This window comes from Colobus angolensis, unplaced genomic scaffold (genome assembly GCF_000951035.1).
Source record: "Colobus angolensis palliatus isolate OR3802 unplaced genomic scaffold, Cang.pa_1.0 Scaffold36, whole genome shotgun sequence".
In the NCBI taxonomy this organism is placed as follows: Eukaryota; Metazoa; Chordata; class Mammalia; order Primates; family Cercopithecidae; genus Colobus; species Colobus angolensis.
Window position 1 is genome coordinate 29262 of NW_012116932.1, and position 7573 is coordinate 36834.

The following is a 7573-nucleotide window of genomic DNA, read 5'->3' on the forward strand; positions in this document are numbered from 1 at the left end:
TGAGATCCAGCCGCTGCACTCCAGCCTGGGCGACAGAGCGAGACTCTGTCTCAAAAAAAAAAAAATAATAATAATAATAGTAATAATAATATAAAAATAAATAAATAACTTTGAATTATTTTGCCACAGTGTCCCAGAATTTGGAAAATTCTGCTTCTGGAAGAGGGACAAACTCCTATGGTGATCCGCAAGGCCCTGCTTGATCTGGGGCCATCCCATCTCTGGCTGAATCGTGCATCACCATGATGCGCCACGCCACATGGACCTGCTTTTTGTCCCTCAGACTTCCACAGTCTTCTCAGCCACACGGCCTTTGGCTGTGCCTTGACCTCCTGGAGATCTTTCAGCTTCCTTGCTCACCTAGTGAAGCCAGCTCAACTCAAAGGGCAAATTCTTAGGGAAGTGTTCCCTGTCTAACCCTCTTTTGGCCTAAGGATCCCTTTATTTTTTTTTTATTTTTTGAGATGGAGTATTTCTCTGTCACTCAGGCTGGAGTGCAGTGGCACGATCTCGTCTCACTGCAAGTTCCGCCTCTCAGGTTCAAGTGATTCTCCTGTCTCAGCCTCCCGAGTAGCTGGGATTATAGGCACCCACCACTACACCTAGCTAATTTTTGTATTTTTAGTAGAAACGGGGTTTCATCATATTGGCCAGGATGATCTCGATCTCCTGATCTCGTGATCCGCCTGCCTTGGCCTCCTAAAGTATTTTAAATAATTTATTAATTAATTATTTTATTTTTGAGACAGGGTCTTGCTTTGTCACCCACGCTGGAGTGTAGTGGCGTGATCCAAGACTCACTGTAGCCTCAAAGTCGAGTGCTCAAGGGATCCTCCCATCTCAGCTTCCAGCATAGCTGAGACCCCAGGCACACGCCACGATGCCCGGCTAATTTTTTTTTTTTTTTGTAGAGATGGACTTCCTATGTTGCCCAGACTGGTATTATTTTATTTATTTATTCAATCAGTCTCTGATGGGAGGCAAGACCCCTATATTTGACACTCGGATCAAGAGCTACTTTATTTAAAACATTTGGCCAGGCATGGTGGCTCACGCGTGTTATGCCAACACTTTGGGAGACAGAGGCAGGAGGATCACAAGGTCAGGAGTTCAAGACCAACTTGGCCAACATGGTGAAACCCTGTCTCTACTAAAAATACAAAAATTAGCTAAGCATGGTAACGCACGCCTGTAGTCCCAGATACTCCAGAGGCTGAGGCAGGAGAATCGCTGGAACCCTGGAAGTGAAGGTTTCAGTGAGCCGAGATTGCGCCACTGCACTCCAGCTGGGCGACAGAGCTCTGTCTCAAAAAAAATGAGGCCAGGCGCGGTGGCTCACACCTGTAATCCCAGCACTTTGGGAGGCCAAGGTGGGCGGATCACGAGTTCAGGAGTTCGAGACCAGCCTGGCCAATATGGTGAAACCCCGTCTCTACTAAAAATACAAAAATTAGCCAGGCGTGGTGGCAGAAGCATTTTTCCCACCTACTTGGGAGGCTGAGGCAAGAGAATCGCTTGAACCCGGGAGGTGGAGGTTGCAGTGAGCCAAGGTCACGCCACTTCACTTTAGTCTGGGCAACAGAGCAAGACTTCGTCTCAAAAGATAATAATAATAAAATAAATTTTTGCGGGGCTGGGAGCAGTGGTTCATGCCTGTAATCCCAGCATTTTTGGAGGCTGAGGCAGGCAGATCACTTGAGGTCAGGAGTTTGAGACTAGCCTGGCCAACATGGTGAAAGCCCATCTTTACTAAAATTACAAAAATTATCCAGGCGTGATGGCGTGCACCTGTAGTTCCAGCTACTTCGGAGACCGAGATGGGAGAATCGTTGGAATCTGGGGCTGGGGGACTGAGGTTGCAGTGAGCTGAGATTGCACCAACGCACTCCAGCCTAGGCGACAGAGTGAGACAGTCTCCAAAAATAAATAAAATAAATTTTTTTTTCTTAATGCTTATCACAAGTGCAATTTTTTTTTTTTTTTTTTTGAGACGGAGTCTCGCTCTGTCGCCCAGGCTGGAGTGCAGTGGCCGGATCTCAGCTCACTGCAAGCTCCGTCTCCCGGGTTCACGCCATTCTCCTGCCTCAGCCTCCCGAGTAGCTGGGACTACAGGCGCCCGCCACCTCGCCCGGCCGGCTAGTTTTTTTTTGTATTTTTTAGTAGAGACGGGGTTTCACTGTGTTAGCCAGGATGGTCTCGATCTCATGACCTTGTGATCCGCCCGTCTCGGCCTCCCAGAGTGCTGGGATTACAGGCTTGAGCCACCGCGCCCGGCCACAAGTGCAATTTTACCTTTGTAGAATTAAACCGTTGTTTCTGAGTTAGTCTCCTCTTGTAGCCTATGGTCTCCATGATGGCAGGGACCAAGTCTAGCAAATGGTTAACTAAGTGGTTTTTGTGAATGAATGATGCCTTTGCAACCTTCGTTTGAGATCTGTCCTCTTAACGTCCACTGAGTACAGATGAGGAAACAGGCCCAAAGTTTTGCTCTGCAAGACAGCAAATAAAGGACAGCTCTAGTCGGGTCCTCCATCCCGAAGTCTTCTCCCCACTCTGCCCTGCCCTGCCGTGCAGGACTCATGGGAAGGGCGCTCCAGTTCAGCCTCTGTAGATCTGGGAAAGGGCCGGGCCACAGGTCGGGACCAACCCACAAGCAGCACCTAGACCGGTTTACCCGGTTCCAGGACCTTGGGCGAAGTCCACCCGCCCGGGGGCAGGGACGACGCAGGCCACGCCGCGGCCCAGTTGCTAGCCAGGCGGGGCGGGGACTTGATCTTGCCAAGGAAATGTGAGCGGGAGGCCTAGCGTTGGAGATGGGTAGGGCGTCACTATGCAGGGCCGAGCCGTCCTGTGTCTATCACGCCCAAGGGCGGGGCATGCAAATTGACTCCCGCCTTTGGCTTTTCCCTGGGCTCCGCCCCATGGCGGTGCAACCCGCGACTTCCAAGAACTCCCCGCGTGGTCAGTTGCTCGGGCCACGCCCTCTTCCCGTACCCGCCCTGCCTGTCCCAAGGAGGCGGGGGCGGAGCTTGCGGCGCAGCGGGAAGGCGGAGGCGGAGGCCGCGCCCAGGGCTTGGGGGCGTCAGAGGCGTGGGGAAGTCGCGGCTTCTGCACCGCCCTCGGGGGTTCGGCTCCCAGTCAGGGAAAAAGGGACGAGAGAATGAAAGAGTAATGGGACTTGCCAGAGTTTGAGTCTCACACTATTCTGTTTGGCTTGGGGGTTGCTGAAACCTCCACGTGTACTTAGGAAGCCCAGAGGACCTCAGAACCCGCTGTGCTCAGGAAAACCTACAGCTTCGCCGGTTTTTTAGCGTTTAGGGGAGGCCACGACCCTCATAGCCGTGTCTAGTGGAGCTCAGATCCACACACCTGTGTTTGGGGGAGACCGGATCTTCTCCACCTGTGTCCAGATGAGTTCAGACCCCCACGTTTGTCCAGGGAAGCCCAGACCTCCTCCACCTGTGTCCAGAAGCGCTCTAGGACCTTTCCTGTTTCCTGAGGCTCAGCCTAGGGGGTCATCCCACCTATGTCTGTGTTAAGGGGCGTTTGTGTCTCCCCAAACTTATGTCCAAGAGAGCTGAGGCCTCCCCACATCGTGCTCCCCGCCTGGTCCTTTGGTGAATCCCTTTCTCAGAAGAAACCCTCAGGGGCCCCAGCCCTGCTGCCCTTCCCTGCCCTGTCTTCGAGCCTCCTGGTCCAATTGCCCCCCCCCCCCCCAGTACATTGTTGAGTCTTAGTTAAGACATAATCCCAGCATTCACTGTCCCCCCATCCCCCAGCTCTCCCGCACCTCAGCGTCTGGCCGGGCCCCCTGCGGTGCCGTCCTCCCAGTCGGCTGGCCACCTGACTGGCACCAATTAATTTTCTCCTCGGCCTGTCCACCCAGGGCCTCGGCCTGTCTGGTTGCCAGCTGCTCACCCTCAGCCAGCCCGCCCCCACGGGCTCCCAGGGAATTGCCAACAGTTCTTCCTGCAACCACCCCCACCCCATTCAGGCCACCCCACCCAGCACAGTTAATCAGAAAAAGCTGACAGGACCTGGAGGAGTGATCTGAAATCAGATGGAGGAGGGGTGGGATGTTAAACTTTCGGACCCAGGGATGCTTGGGGTGGGGTGGGGGCGGGGGCATGGCTGGAGGGAGGCAGGGGATCCAGTTTTACCTAAGAACCCCAAATAAAAGACTTTTGGCTTCCAGATGGGGACTGTAGGGAGGGCTGACCCCCTCCCACACACACCAGGCGGGCAAGGTGGAGCGCCCCTCCTCGGAAACTGCCCCCCGCCTAAGATGCGTCAGTGACAGCTGTGCCTCCCCAGCCCGCACCCAGCCGGTTTCCCTTTCCTGTGCACACTCTCCCGATGCGCTGGCCTTCAGCCTAGAGAGACTCCAGGGCACTTGGAAGGGGCTCCCCGGAGGGTCTTCCTGGACGAGGGGGAGGGGACGGGCTGGAAAACAATGGGGCTTCTGTGGCTGCAGGACGCCAGGCACTTCCTGTTAACCCTTTCCGGGGGTGCAGCTGCAGGGAGCACCTCCCAGGTCCCACCTTATGGGGAGGGGGAGAGGCAGCCCGAGGTGAAATCTTGTTGCGGGAATTAACTGTTGTGTTAATTGAGGCTTTTGTGAGTGTGATTAGCGGGGGTGAGGTGAATCACACCTTTTCTCACTTAATGGACTTACAGGGCTTTCTCTTCTATTGCTGAGGGCTGTGCAGTCAGGGACAGGGCAGGGCTAGCCTGGGAGAAGCCTGTGCACTGAGCTCTGAGATGTTCCACGTTTTCCCCAGATAAGTTACACCAGGATCTCCAGGGCATGGACAGGGATGAGGTCGGGGAACCCAGGCATCCTAGGTAAATCCAAGGAACAGCCATGTGTGCAAATCACTGTTCTAGCTGCCTTACTGGGCTTATTTAGGGGCCACGATCCCTGAACCAGTTCCCTTGGCTTGAGAAGTACTCCCAGGGGCCTACCAAGAGGACACAGGCAGTCTAGGAGCTCCCTAAGGGGCAGGAGTGAGCTGGGAGCCTTGGAAACAGTTTTTTCCTCCTGGGATCCCTGAGAAGTTATGTTGGGAGAATTAGCTGCTGTGTTAATTGAGGCTTCAAGCCAAGTCCCCTCTGTTTACACAGAGTCTGAGAAATGCCCTCAGAAGATTCCGAGAGCCTCCAAAGGCCCCAGAGACTTTGCTTCTGCCCTGGAGGCTTCCGGTTTTTTACAGCGAAGATAGCCTCCTCCATAGTCATGAGAGAGATTCACTGATGCTTACGGCAGCCGCAGGCCCCAAAGCTATGCTGTACTTGGTCACTTCCATGCATTCACTTAACCCTCCCCATAAGCCTGGGTCAGGATAAAAAGTAGGCACTTCACTCGTTTTTTTAGGGGTCTTGCTATGTTGCCCAGAATGGTCTTTTACTCCTGAGCTCAAGTGATCCTCCCGCCTCGGCCTTCCAAAGTGCTGAGGTTCTCAGATAAGGAACCAGCTCCTTCTGGGAGCTCAGAGCTGCGCCCCAGGTCTCCTTGCGACTCCTGGGCTGCCTGTTTTCTCTTTCCTCACATCCAGGGTTGCTCACTCACCAGGTCACTTCATTTTCCTCTCTTCTCCCCTTTCTGCAGGATGAAAACTTCCCCAGGGGTTAATCTGTGCACCCTCAGTCCAGGGGCTGGATAAAGACAAAGTTGTTTGTTGTTGTTCACTTGTTTATTTAAATTTATTTATTTATTAATTTTTAGAGACGAAGTCTCACTCTGTCACCCAGACTAGGCACGATCTCGGCTCACTGCAACCTCCGCCGCCTGGGTTCAAGCAATTCTCTGCCTCAGCCTCCTGAGGAGTGGGATTACAAGCGCCTACCACCATGCCCGGCTAATTTTTGTATTTTTAGTAGAGATGGGGTTTCACCATCTTGGCCAGGCTGATCTTGAACTTCTGACCTCGTGATCCACCTGCCTCAGCCTCCCAAAATGCTGGGATTACAGGCGTGAGCCACCGTGCCCCACCCTGACTTGTTTATTTACTTGTTTTGTAAACATTATTTACTGAGCATGATCAAACTGCTAGACTGGAGAGGCTGCTGCAAGTCTCCTCCCTCTGCCCCCAGCCACTCCGCACTACCTGTCCTTGCTGGTGTCTGGAATCAGCGGGGCCCAGGCCGAGTGCACAGGAAAGGAAATGGCTCATTGCTTCAGCCTTTAGACCCGAGGGCAGGGAGTGCCTGTAGGGCGGCCGCCTAGTCAGGGGTGTGTCAGAGGCCAGAGGGGCCGGGGCCCAGCAGCTGGGGCTTGGTAAGCTCTGAAGCCTGGGCTCCACGCCAGCTTGCTGCTAACCTCCACCTGAGACCACCCCACCCCCAACCCCCTTCCTTCTCTCCCCTGCTGCGGAGGCGCGCCCTTCCGGAGTGAAACTTGGTTTGGTTTCTCACGACCCAGAAGGCTTGAAGCAAACCTGCAATTACTCACCGCCTGGTCTCTGCCGGCTGCAGCTCTCAGACTCAGGATGAGGTGGCGGTAGGTGGGGTGGGGCTCCTGGGACCCTTTCACCCCTTCGTGCTGCTGGCTGGGGGAGGCTGCTGAAGTCAGCGCGCTGCCTTCCAAGCATTCTCCAGACACCTTCCAAATCCCTGCGGACACTACCTTATAAACAGATACTGGAATGTTCAAAGTGCTGTCATGCTGTTTGAGACCAGAAATTCCCTCCCATGAGGGTTAGATATGAAGCCAGTTTGGAGGGGGAAGTTGAGGGTGCATGCCCCTGGGGCTGCTTCTCTTCAGTCTGGGAGGTTTTCTTTTTGTAAGACGGAGTCTCACTCTGTCGCCCAGGCTGGAGTGCAGTGGCACAGTCTCAGCTCACTACAACCTCCGCCTCCCAGGTTTGAATGATTCTTCTTCCTCAACCTCCAAAGTAGCTGGGACTACAGGCATGCGCCACCACACCTGGCTAATTTTTGTATTTTTGGTAGAGACAGGTTTTCACCACAGGTTTCACAAAGTGCAGTGGCTCACGCCTGTAATCTCAAAACTTTGGGAGGTTGAGGCAGGCGGATCACTTGAGGTCAGGAGTTCGAGACCAGCCTGGCCAACATGGTGAAAGCTTGTCTCTACTAGAAATACAAAAATTAGGCCGGGCGCGGTGGCTCACGCCTGTAATCCCAGCACTTTGGGAGGCCGAGGGGGGCAGATCACGAGGTCAGGAGAGCGAGACCATCCTGGCAAACACGGTGAAACCCCGTCTCTACTAAAAATACAAAAACAAAAATTAGCTGGGCGTGGTGGCGGGTGCCTGTATTCTCAGCTTCTCGGGAGGCTGAGGCAGGAGAATGGCATGAACCCGGGAGGCAGTGGAGCTTGCAGTGAGCAGAGATCGTGTCACTGCACTCTGGCCTGGGCGACAGAGCAAGACTCTGTCTCAAAAAAAAAAAAATTAGCTGGTGGTGGTGGGGTGCACCTGTAGTCCCAGCTACTCAGGAGGCTGAGTCAGGAGAATCACTGGAACCTGGGAGGATGAGGTTTCCGTGAGCCCGAGGTTGCTCCAGACTTTGAGACTCCATCTGAGAAGCAGCAAGTCAGATTGTCCATATTTTC